At 37.0% G+C, this 13,807-nt stretch overlaps 1 pseudogene; it reads left to right on the forward strand.

Annotated features, from left to right (window-relative positions):
• The first annotated feature begins 945 nt into the window (after positions 1 to 945).
• LOC787979 (heterogeneous nuclear ribonucleoprotein U-like protein 1) overlaps positions 946 to 13,807 on the forward strand; it is a 42,898-nt pseudogene continuing 30,036 nt past the window's right edge.

The following is a 13,807-nucleotide window of genomic DNA, read 5'->3' on the forward strand; positions in this document are numbered from 1 at the left end:
GCTGCTAAGTCACTTCAGTCTTGTCCGACTCTGTGAGACCCCATAGACGGCAGCCCACCAGGCTCCCCCGTCCCTGGGATTCTCCAGGCAAGAACACTGGAGTGGGTTGCCATTTCCTTCTCCAATGCATGAAAGTGAAAAGTGGAAGTGAAGTTATTCAGTCGTGTCAGACTCCTAACGACCCCATGGACTGCAGCCTACCAGGCTCCTCTGTCCATGGGATTTTTCAGGCAAGAGTACTGGAGTGGGTTACCATTGTTTGATCCCTTTATAATGTATCAGGAAAGCGGCAGCCAGGGGAAATAGTACAGAGTTTTGCTTGAACAAGTATGTACCTGACAGAGCATGGAAGTTGTCTTGCTGAGTCAGACATAAGTCTTTTCACGATTTCCCCTTATCCTTCCATGGGCAGCCTTAAGTGGCAGGCATGCTAATGGTTTTTAAGTGCTTACCTGTGCCTACATATTTTTAATTGGCCTGTTCCTCAACACTAAGGAAATAGAGAATCAAGGGCCCTCATGAGCTTGGGCAACACCTACTGGGGCTCAGTGGACAGTGGAGCCTTCAGGGCACAACAGGGAATAGCACTGGTCAGAGCAGCTCAGTGGCATCCACAGCCACCCACCTGGCTGAAGAGGGCTGTCAGAGAAGGAAGAAGAGAAAAGGAAAGAACCCTCACCCACCTGGACAGCAGCTACTGGGGCCTCACAGACAGTGGAGTCTTTAGAGCATGTAAGGGAGTAGCTTTGGCCAGAGACTCTCAGACGTACCCAGAGCCACTCACCTATTTGCAGAAGGTTTGAAGAGATTAGAAGTGAGAAATCATAGAGGAGGCTTTAGAGGAAATCATGGTCCTTCCAGCCATAGGGGCGAGGACCCTTACCTTATCCAGAGACAGTTAGCAATCCAAATCACATATTCTAACAATCTCAGTCATGGCACCAAATGTCAGGTTGGTTTATTTCTCTTCCTCAGTTTTGTATCACTGCAACAAAAAATGGAATGACTGACTAAAGGGTTTAAAGCAATGGACAAGTTACAGCTCAGTTCAGCTCAAGCAGACAGATATTTTATGAAACAGACATTCCCAAGACATTGGAATAGGTTGACCCCAAACGAGTCATCTTCACAATCCCTTTTGGCTTCACACTTTTAATACTTCCTTATCCTCCTTTTGGTTGTGCCTTGTGCAAAATCAGACTTTTATCCACCATCAATCAAGAAAGAAGATGCAAATATGCATACACTCAAGGATGATTGACAATTGCAAGTTATATAAAAGCAGGCTATGCTGTGTATGTCTTCCTATAATTCAGCTTGTTATAACCAGATGTATATATGTACAGAATATTTATGAACCGCTAAAGGAGATACAGTTATTCAAGCTGGTTTTAGAAAAGGCAGAGGACTGAGAGATCAAATTGCCAACAACCGCTGGATCATGGAAAAACGAAGAGAGTTCCAGAAAATCATCTATTTCGGCTTTATTGACTATGCCAAAGCCTTTGACTGCATGGATCACAATAAACTGTGAACATTCTGAAAGAGATGGGAATACCAGACCACCTGACCTGCCTCTTGAGAAACCTACGTTCAGGTCAGGAAGCAACAGTTAGAACTGGACATGGAACAACAGACTGGTTCCAAATAGGAAATGGAGTATGTCAAGGCTGTATATTGTCATCCTGCTTACTTAATTTATATGCAGAGTACATCATGAGAAATGCTGGGTTAGAAGAAGCACAAGCTGGAATCAAGATTGCAGGGAGAAATATCAATAACCTCAGATAACACCACCCTTATGGCAGAAAGTGAAGAGGAACTAAAAAGCCTCTTGATGAAAGTGAAAGTGGAGAGTGAAAAAGTTGGCTTAAAGCTCAACATTCAGAAAACTAAGATCATGGCATCCGGTCCCATCACTTACTGGCAAATAGATGGGGAAACAGTGGAAACAGTGTCAGACTTTATAGTTTTGGCTCCAAAATCACTGCAGATGGTGACTTCAGCCATGAAATTAAAAGACGCCTACTCCCAGGAAGGAAAGTTATGACCAACCTAGATAGCATATTGAAAAACAGAGACATTACTTTAGCAACAAAAGTCCATCTAGACAAGGCTATGGTTTTTCCAGTGGTCATGTATGGCTGTGAGGGTTGGACTGTGAAGAAAGCTGAGCTCCAAAGAATTGATGCTTTTTTTTTTTTTTTTTAACTTTACAATATTGTATTAGTTTTGCCAAATATTGAAATGAATCCGTCACAGGTATACCTGTGTTCCCCATCCTGAACCCTCCTCTCTCCTCCCTCCCCATACCATCCCTCTGGGTCGTTCCAGTACACCAGCCCCAAGCATCCAGTATCATGGATCGAACCTGGACTGGCGACTCGTTTCATACATGATATTATACATGTTTCAATGCCATTCTCCCAAATCTCCCCACCCTCTCCCTCTCCCACAGAGTCCATAAGACTTATCTATATATCAGTGTCTCTTTTGCTGTCTCATACACAGGGTTATTGTTACCATCTTTCTAAATTCCCTATATATGCATTAGTATACTGTATTGGTGTTTTTCTTTCTGGTTTACTTCACTGTGTATAATAGGTTCCAGTTTCATCCATCTCATTAGAACTGATTCAAATGTATTCTTTTTAATGGCTGAGTAATACTCCATTGTGTATATGTACCACTGCTTTCTTATCCATTCATCTACTGATGGACATCTAGGTTGCTTCCATGTTCTGGCTATTATAAATAGTGCTGCGATGAACGTTGGGGTACACGTGTCTCTTTCCCTTCTGGTTTCCTCAGTGTGTATGCCCAGCAGTGGGATTGCTGGATCATAAGGCAGTTCTATTTCCAATTTTTTAAGGAATCTACACACTGTTCTCCATAGTGGCTGTACTAGTTTGCATTCCCACCAACAGTGTAAGAGAGTTCCCTTTTCTCCACACCCTCTCCAGCATTTATTGCTTGTAGACTTTTGGATCGCAGCCATTCTGACTGGCGTGAAATGGTACCTCATAGTGGTTTTGATTTGCATTTCTCTGATAATGAGTGATGTTGAGCATCTTTTCATGTGTTTGTTAGCCATCTGTATGTCTTCTTTGGAGAAATGTCTATTTAGTTTTTTGGCCCATTTTTTGATTGGGTCATTTATTTTTCTGGAGTTGAGCTGAATTGATGTTTTTTAACTGTGGTGTTGGAGAAGACTCTTGAGAGTCCCTTGGATGGCAAGGAGATCCAACCAATCCATTCTAAAGGAGATCAGTCCTGGCTGTTCTTTGGAAGGAATGATGCTAAAGTTGAAACTCCAATACTTAGGCTACCTCATGCGAAGAGTTGACTCAATGGAAAAGATTCTGATGCTGGAAGGGATTGGGGGCAGGAGAAGGGACAACAGAGGATGAGATGGCTGGATGGCATCACCGACCCAATGGACGTGAGTTTAAGTGAACTCTGGGAGTTGGTGATGGACAGGGAGGCCTAGCATGCTGCAATTCATGGGGTTGCAAAGAGTCGAACATGACTGAGTGACTAAACTGATCTGATCTGATGTTCCTTCTATGCCTGCTTTCTGGAGAGTTTTCTTTATTTTTATCATAAATGGATGCTGAATTTTGTCAAAGGGTTTCTCTGCATCTATTGAGATAATCCTATGTTTGTTATCTTTCAATTTGTTAAAGTGGTGTATCACATTGATTGATTTGCGAATATTAAAGAATCCTTGCATCCCTGGGATAAATCCCACTTGATCATGATGTATGATCTTTTTAATATGTTGTTGAATTCTATTTTTTAGAATTTTGTTGAGTTTTTTTTTTTTTTTTTTGTCTATGTTCATCAGTGATATTGGCCTGCAGTTTTCTTTTTTTATGTGTGTGGCATATTTGTCTGGTTTCAATATTAGGGTGACGGTGGCCTCAAAGAATGAATTTGGGAGTTTACCTTCCTCTGCAATGTTCTGGAAGAGTTTGAGTAGGATTGGTGTTAGCTAATTGTGTAAATTTTTGGTAGAATTCACCTGTGAAGCCATCCTGGGCTTTTGTTTGTTGGAAGATTTTTGATTATAGTTTCTATTTCTGGGATGTGTATGTTAAGGTTTTCTATTTCTTCCTGGTTCATTTTTGGAGATTATACTTTTCTAAGAATTTGTCCAGTTCTTCCAAGTTGTCCATTTTACTGAATTCCATAGGTTTTGTTTTGTTATGCTTTCATTTTCATTTGCTTCTATGCATATTTTGATTTCCTTTTTGATTTCTTCCATGATCTGTTGGTTATTCAGATGTGTATTGCTTAGCCTCCATATATTTGTATTTTTAATATTTTTTCCTGTAGTTGACTTCTAATCTAACCACATTGTGATCAGAAAAGATGCTTGAAATAATTTCAATTTTTTTTGAATTTACCAAGGCTAGATTTATGGCCCAGGATTTGATCTATCCTGGAGAATGTTCCAAGTGCACTTGAAAAAAAAAATGTGAAATTCATTGTTTGGGGGTAAAATGTCCTATAGATATCAATTAGGTCTAACTGGTCCATTGTATCATTAAAGCTTGTGTTTCCTTGCCAATTTTCTGTTTAGTTAATCTATTCATCACTGTGAGTGGGGTATTAAAATCTCCCACTATTATTGTGTTACTGTTAATTTCCCCTTTCACATGTTAGCATTTGCCTTACGTATTGAGGTGCTTCTATGTTGGGCATATATATTTATAATTGTTATATCTACTTCTTGGATTGATCCTTTGATCATTATGCAATATCCTTCTTTGCCTCTTTTCATGGTCTTCGTTTCAAAGTCTATTTTATGTGATATGAGTATGGCTACTCCTGTTTTATTTTGGTCTCCATTTGCATGAAATAACTTTTTCCAGCTTTTCACTTTCAGTCTGTGTGTGTCCCTTGGTTTGAGGTGGGTCTCTTGTAGACAGCACATATAGGGGTCTTGTCTTTATATCCATTCACCCAGTCTTTGTCTTTTGGTTAGGGCTTCAACCTATTTACATTTAAGGTAATTATTGATAAGTATAATCCCATTGCCATTTACTTTATTGTTTTGGATTCAATTTTATAGACCTTTTCTGTGTTTCCTCTCTAGAGAAGATCCTTTAGCATTCATTGAAGAGCTGGTTTGGTGGTGCTGAATTCTCTCAGCTTTTGCTTGTCTGTAAAGCTTTTGATTTCTCCTTCATACCTGAATCATATCCTTGCTAATTATAGTAATCTTGGCTTTAAGTTCTTCTTTTTCATCACTTCAACTATGTCCTGCCATTCCTTCTGGCCTGAAGTGTTTCTAATGAAAGATTAGCTGCTATTCTTATGGGGATCTTCTTGTGTGTTATTTATTTCTTTTCTCTTGCTGCTTTTAATATTTGCTATTTGTGTTTGATCTTTGTTAGTTTGATTAATATGTGTCTTAGAGTGTTTCACCTTGTATTTATCCATTTTGGGCCTCTCTGACTTTTTTGGATTTGGGTGGTAATTTTCTTCCCCATTTTAGGGAATTTTTCAACTATTACCTCCTCAAGTATTCTCATGGCCTTTCTTTTTATCTTCTTCTTCTGGGACTCCTATGATTCGAATGTTGGGGCATTTAACATTGTCCCTGAAGTCTCTGAGGTTGTTCTCATTTCTTTTAATTCTTTTTACTTTTTCCTCTCTGCTTCATTTATTTCTACCATTCTATCTTCCACCTCACTTGTCTTCTCTTCTGCCTCATTTATTGTACAGTTGATTCTTTCCAGAATGCTTTTGACCTGTTATTGCATTATTCATTATTTATTCACTCTTCTTTATTTCTTCTATGTCCTTGTTGAACATTTCTTGCATCTTCTCAAACCTTGTCTCTAGTCTATTTATCTGTAAATTCATTTTGTTTTCGTATTTTGGATCATCTTTAGTATCAGTATTCTGAATTATTTTTTCATAGGAGGATTCCCTATCTCCTTCTCTTTTGTTTAATTTGGTGGGTATTTCTCATGTTCCTTTACCTGCTGAATATATCTCTGCCTTTTCATTTTGTTTAGATTGCTGTGTTTGGGGTGCCCTTTCTGTAGGCTGGAAGTTCATGGTTCCTCTTTATTGTGGAGGCTGCTCCCTGTACGTGGGGTTGGACTAGTGGCTTGTCAAGGTTTCCTGGTTGAGGGAGCTTGCATCTATGTTCTGGTGGGTGGAACTGGATCTCTTCTCTCTGTAGTCAATTAAGTGTTCAGTATTGAGTTTTGGGGTGTCTCTGGGTTTAGCATGGCTTTGGGCAGCCTGTCTTTTAATGCTCAGGGTTGTGTTCCTGTTTTGCTGGATCCCAGGAAGATGTGATTAGCAATTGGCAGCCTGCCCACAGTTTGGTGGAAGATGTTGCCTCTGAGGCTGCGATTGCAGCAGCCTCCTGCCTTCCAGCTCTGGTTGTTGTTACATGCCTGCCTCTCTGCCTGGGAAGAGGGCCTATATGCAGCCAACTATCTCTCCTTTGGTATTCCCTCAGTCCTTTTTCTTTAAGCTGCCAGGCTACGTGTTAGAGCCTTTCACAGGATAGTTCTTTTTTTCTTTTTTTCCCCTATGACGATCCCACAGTTTGGGTTGCTATCTCACAGTCAGCTCCCATAGATTGTTCTCAGGGCATTCAGGCCTGGTCCTTACCCTATGGAATAATGATGCTGCCTATGCCTCCTTACCAAGAGCCCACTTGCTGGTGGCAGATGTGAGCATCTGGGCTACTTCCCTGTGGGCAGTTGTGGTTAGGCATTTATTCTGTGTGTGTGTGTGTGTGTGTTTTGTTTTGTTTTTCTTCCCAGTTATGTTGCCCTCTGAGATTCCAATACTCCCCACAGACCTGCCGGTGAGAGGATTTCCTGCTATTTGGAAACTTCTCCTCCTTCACATCTCCCTCCCCAGGACAAGTCTCCATCCCTAAATCTTTTGTCTCTCTTTTTGTCTTTTATATTTTGTCCTACCTCCTTTCAAAAAGAATGGGCTGCCTTTCTGGGTGCTTTCCAGGTCTATTTTTTTAACCTGCACTCCAACTCAGTTTTATATTCAGCAAACTGAGTTTAATAGCTGATTTCAAATAAATATATTTATCTTTTATTAATAGATACATTTTGATTGTCCAAAAGACTATACTGTAAATTTCTTTCTAAGCCGTAAGAGGTAAAGATGCCAGACAGTTCATTTCCTGGTGACATCTCTCTTGCCAGATTGTAGGTGGCTGCCATCTTTAGCCACATGACTTCATAGGGCTGTGGGGAGGGAGAGCAAGGCCTGCTGTCTCCTCTTAATAACGACGCCAATCCTATAGGTCAGGGTCCCATCCTATGTCCTCACTTAACCAGTTACCTCCTTGTGAATTCTATATCCAAAAACAATCCCATTGGGTGTTTAGGGGTTCAACACATGAATTTTGAGGGATAAAGTTTAGTCCAAAATAGTAGAAGCTATAGAAAGTGGAATGATCTCTCAGGGAAACAGTTGGGATGGTGATTCCATTCATAAAGAAATGAAATCTTGTTGAATTTGTCCAGGTTTCATGTCTAAAATAGGTGAGGCATGCTTCTGGCTCTAGATGTAAGGCAGACTGAAGGCTCTAGGTCAAAATAATGTTTTAAAGCAGGAAAAAAAAAATCAATAAATAAGTATGGCAGTACTACCTGATATGAGGGTAGCTGAATTCATGAATGCAGAACCATGGTGGTAAACAGCTGACTGTAAAGTTATACATGGATTTTCTACTGCAAAATAAGAGTGAATACCCCTATCCCTTGGGTTGTTCAAATGTCAACTGTGTATGCATAATGTCTGCTCTTCAGGAACACATATAAATCTTTAAAATGTAGAATATTTATTGGTAACGTTTTAAAGGAATCCAATTATACTAAAAAATATTTAACAAATTCACATATATTTTGTATGTATTTATAATTACAGTTTCTGTTCCATTGACATATTTAATTCACACAGTGACAGTACTATAAGATATTACTTGTTATATAGAAACAATATGATGTTTTTGTCCAGCCCATTATCAAATACATTTGAACAGCATAGAGGTCAATTTCATTCACTTCTGTAGTCTTAGAATGCATGTTTAATCTTCTATCAAAGTTTTTGACTTGAGCTTTGTAAATTATAAATATGCTTTCTTTTTTTGTAACTATTAATCAACACTGTTCTTTTGTTCTTTTTGATTCAAGTTCATTTTTTAAGTCACTTGAGCCTTGATTTACTTACTTTTGAAAGTTTACCAAAGCTAATACAGGTGATACCAAATAAATCAGGTTTATCTGCTTTAATGTATAAAGTGTTCAGATAATGCATGGCAATTCAAAGAGCAACAGCATATTCTGACACTGAAGCAATTGCTATTTAGAGCACAAATGCAAACCAAGGCAATATTATAATAATCTTTTAAAATATTTATATTATTAACTAGTATATCTATTGTTATAATACTAAGACTTTACATATCTTCCATATTTCTCGCTTGCTTTGTTGTTTCTAAAAGAAAATGTTTACACTTCATTTACATTTATCAACTTTTAAGATATTCTTTAATCTTAAGGAAAATATTGCTCCAGTGCAATGTGCTTTGATTTCTGAATTCTCACAGAGAATTTATTAGACCCTAAAGAATTGTGAGATTCAACTATTTTAATTACTTGACCACCTGTTTTTTCTGAACCTTCAGTTCTTATGCTCTCAAGAATTATAAGTAGGTTCTGAGCATCTGTCCTTAACCTCTTTGGTAAATAAAAACAGGAAACATTTATTCAGTTTTCAAAGTACTATCATCTCAAGTATAATTACTGTAAATTTATATGATTAACTTTAAAAATCATATACCTTTGATATGTTTTATACTTATAAAATGTTTTATATTCATGCCAATTATTTTATCCATTTCATAAAAAATATCTTTCTTCAGTGTTAGTTCAATAACAAAGATTGAATTTCCACTTATTTATGTTGTAAACTTAATGCTGAGGTTTTATATGTACTCTGTTTTTTTCTCTTTCACAGTTCCTTCCATTTAAAAGAAATAAAGATTTGCTTTAAATGACAAATGTAAATCTTTAACGTCTGTTTGCCTTCATGAACATTAGAGTTGGTATAATCATCATCTTGATCATAATAAAATTAAATGTATGCCTTTTGCCTATAATTTCTTTTTAAGATTTTGTATAAAATACTTGTGATAAAGGTAAAATTATTTTCATTCTACATATTAGAAAATTCAACTTAATAATGTAAGGACTTGATTTACAATAGGGCTTCCTTGGTGGCTCAGAGGTTAAAGCATCTGCTTGCAATGCGGGAGACCTGGGTTTGATCCCTGGGTTGGGAAGATCCCCTGGAGAAGGCATATTAGAAAATTCAACTTAATAATGTAAAGACTTGATATACAGTGAAGTAGCTGCTGAGAGATGGGCAGGGACTCAAACCTAAGTCTGCTTTGCATATTATTTAGTGAACCATAATAAGCAACTGATGAATTACAATTTTCTCTTTTGGTTCCATCTAATCAAACTGATTGACTTTCCATCCATAAAAAAGATAACAGATAATTTTAAAAAATTCACAAAATAGCATCAAACAGTTTCTATAAAATGTACTTCTGTGTTCTCCCATATTCTCTCAATATTTCTGAAGACAAATTATATTGTGTGCATTGCTTTTAAATCAGAGTAATTACTTCAATATGAGCACTGGAGAGAACATTAATGATTAATTTATTTTATTCAAATAAATGTCTCTGTGATAATACTCCACCTACTTTAGTCAAAAAAAAAAAACTATAAAAGAATGAACTAAAAGACAGATGTTACTTTGTAACTGGAGTAACTAATGGTTGTGCTCACTAGACACAGCCATTTTACAGGTCCATTTACTTTTCCTACCAACAAGACAAGAAAGAAAGAGTAATAATTCACAGGATCCAGAGTTTTCTCTTTCTAGGGTTGGGACTCAATTAACCACCAAAGTTTTTACACAGCAAATGAAACAATAAACAAAATACAGACACCACCAACAGACTGGAAGAAAATATTTGCAAATGATGTGACCAACAAGGGATTAATTTCCAAACTATACAAACAACTCATATATATGAGTTATATATATATATATATATATATATATATATATATGCATATATATATGCATATACATATACATATATATTGCTCCAATCAAAAAAATGGGCACAATTTCTAAATAGACATTTCTCCAAAGAAGTCATACAGATGGCTAACAAGCAAACAAAAATGCTCAATATCACTAATAGAGAAATATTAATACAAATCAAAACTATAGTGAAGTTTTACCTCACTCCAGTGAGAATTACCATCATTAAAAAAACTATAAATAATAAATTCAGGAAAGGGTGTGCTGAAAAAGGAACCCTCCTACAATGTTGAGAAATGTAAGTAAGTACAGCCACTGTGAAGAATAGTATGGAGATTCCTTAAAAAACTAAAAATAGAATCATCATGAAAAGTCGGCAACTATTTCCAACCCCATGAACTCTACCCTGCCAGGCTCTTCTGTCTATGGAAATCTCCAGGCAAGAATATTGCATTGCAAAGCCATTTCCTTCTCCAGGGGATCTTCCCCACCCAGGGACTGAACCTAAGTCTCCTGCATTGCAGGCAGGTTCTTTATATCTGAGCCACCAGGGAGTTATCATATGATACAAAAACACCAGTCCTGAGCACATATATATAGAAAACTGTAATTTGAAAAGATACATGCACCTCGATGTTCATTGTAGCACTATTTACATTAGCCAAGATATGGAAGCTACCTAAGTGTCCATTGACGAGTGAATGAATAAAGAAAATGTGGTATATATATGCAATGGAATATTACTCAACCATATAAAGTTAGAATAGAATAATACCATTTGTAGCAACATGGATGGACCTATAAATTACCATGCTAAATGAAGTCAAGGAAAAACAAATATCATATGATATCATTTATATATGGAGTCTAAAAAAATAATGTAAATTAACATTTCTCAAACTGAGATATCAATAGATTAACAGACATAGAAAAGTAATGGCTACTCATTCCAGAATACTTGTCTGGAGAATTCCATGGACAGAGGAGACTGGTGGTCCCCAGCCCTTGGGGTCACAAAGTCAGACATGACTGATCAACTAACACTTATACTTTTTCAGATATTTAAAACAAGCTTATGCTTATCAGAGAGGATGGGGGTAGAAATGAGTTAGGATTTCAGGATTAACATATATTTGCTACTATATGTAAAATAAGTAACAAGATCCTTTTGCACAGGAAAATACATTCAATATCTTTATATATATATATATATAGAGAGAGAGAGAGAGAGAGAGTTTTGCTCTATACCTGAAACTAACTACACATTATAAATTATCTACATTTCAATTTTCAAACTGGTCAAATTTAAAAATTTTTTTTTTCAGAAGTTATAATGAAATAAAAAATTATTGTTTTTAAATGTAGTATATGTTTCTGTTCAGTTTAGTCGCTCAGTCGTGTCTGACTCTTCGCGACCCCATGAATGGCAGCACGCCAGGCCTGCCTGTCCATCACTAACTCCCGGAATTCACTGAGACTCACGTCCGTCGAGTCAGTGATGCCATCCAGCCATCTCATCCTCTGTCATCCCCTTCTCCTCCTGCCCCCAATCCCTACCAGAATCAGAGTCTTTTCCAATGAGTCAGCTCTTCGCATGAGGTGGCCAAAGTACTGGAGTTTCAGCTTTAGCATCATTCCCTTCAAAGAAATCCCTGGGCTCATCTCCTTCAGAATGGACTGGTCGGATCTCCTTGCAGGCCAAGGGACTCTCAAGAGTCTTCTCCAACACCATAGTTCAAAAGCATCAATTCTTCGGCACTCAGCCTTCTTCACAGTCCAACTCTCACATCCGTACATGACCACAGGAAAAACCATAGCCTTGACCAGACGGACCTTTGTTGGCAAAGTAATGTCTCTGCTTTTGAATATGCTATCCAGGTTGGTCATAACTTTCCTTCCAAGGAGTAAGCATCTTTTAATTTCATGTTTCTGTTATGGATAGCTAAAAGAAGTTAGCAATAAATTACTAAAACAAAGCATAAGGAGATTTTCAGTAAAGTGAAAGTGTTAGTCACTCAGTTGAGTCTGACTCTTTGTGACCCCATGGACGGTAGCCCTCCAGACAGTTCTGTCAATGGAATTCTCCAGGCAAGAATACTGGAGTGGTTGCCATTCCCCTCTCCAGAGGATCTTCCCAACCCATGGATCAAACTCAGGTCTCCTGCATTGCAGGTAGATTCTTTACTGTCTGAACCAACAGAGAATTCCTGATTTTCCATAAGGGCATGGTCAAAAAGTAAACTTAGGAAAATTTATATTTTATCTATTGCAACAAGTTTACATAAGAATTGAGTTTAAAAGAAATTAATTAGATGCACTGAAACAAATCTACACAATTGGTAAAATTAAAATAAAATTTTAAAGTGGACAGGTAAACTATACATTTGACTATAACAATCTATTATTGCAATATATTATTTACAGATTTAAATTAATTTCAACAAAAATATTAATCTATTTTAGAACATCTGGACATAATGCCTTAGTAATTATAAAATGATAAATTAAAAAGAGAGGCTAATAGGAATGCAAAGTTAGTTTTTTAAATTATGTAAATAATTGAAGGCATACTTTTTAAAAATAAATCAATTCCCCCTGACAATCATCACTCCAAGTCATTCCCTGTTCAGAGATAAATACAATATAAACAGTAGTGTTTGGTCATTTACAGAGAAAATATAAAATATACATGGACATTCTACGGGCTGTCTTTTCATATTGTTTAAGGTTTCCTTTGTTTGGTAGAAGACTTTAAGTTTAATTAGATCTCCCCCCCCATTTTTGATCTTTATTTTTATTACTCTAGGAAGTTGATTGTAAAAGATCTTGCTTCAACTTACATCAGAGAATATCCTGCCAATGTTTTCCTCTAAGAATTTTTATATTATCTAAAATTACATTTAAACTCAAAACTCTATTTTGAGTTTATCTTTGTGTATGGTGTTAGGTTGTGTTCTAATTTCATTGTTTTACATGTAGCAGTCCAGATTTCCCAGCAACATTTATTGAAGAGATTTACTTTTCTCCATTGTATAATTTTGCCTCCTTTGTCAGAGAATAGTTGACCATAGGTGTGTGGGTTTCTCTGGACTTTCTATCTTATTCAACTGATCTATATTTCTTAGGACAACCCACAAACAGTAGAAAATATTTGCCAATGATGGGACTGACAAGAGATAAATCTTTACGATATACAAAGACCCCATGCAGTTCAATGTCAGAAGAAAAAAAAAGAATCAAGAAATGGGCAAATCTAAATATATTTTTTCCAAAAAAGTATAAAAAGTGCTCATCATCATTAATTATCCAGTTCAGTTCTGTTCAGGCACTCAGTCATGTCCGACTCTTTGCGACCCCATTGACTGCAACATGCCAGGCTTCCCTGCCCATCACCAAATCTCTGAGCTTACTCAAACTCATGTCCATGGAGTCAGTGATGCCATCGAACCATCTCATGCTCTGTCATCCCCTTGTCCTCTCTTTTTCAATTTTTCCCAGTATCAGGGGCTTTTCTTATGAGTCAGTTCTTCAAATCAAGTGGCAAAAGTATTGGTGTTTCAGCTTTAGCATCAATCCTTCCAATGAACACTCAGGACTGATTTCCTTTAGAATGGACTGGTTTGCTCTCCTTGCCATCCAAGGGACTCTCAAGAGTCTTCTCTGACACCACAGTTCAAAAGCATAAATT

Source organism: Bos taurus, chromosome 9 (genome assembly GCF_002263795.3).
Source record: "Bos taurus isolate L1 Dominette 01449 registration number 42190680 breed Hereford chromosome 9, ARS-UCD2.0, whole genome shotgun sequence".
Classification (NCBI taxonomy): Eukaryota; Metazoa; Chordata; class Mammalia; order Artiodactyla; family Bovidae; genus Bos; species Bos taurus.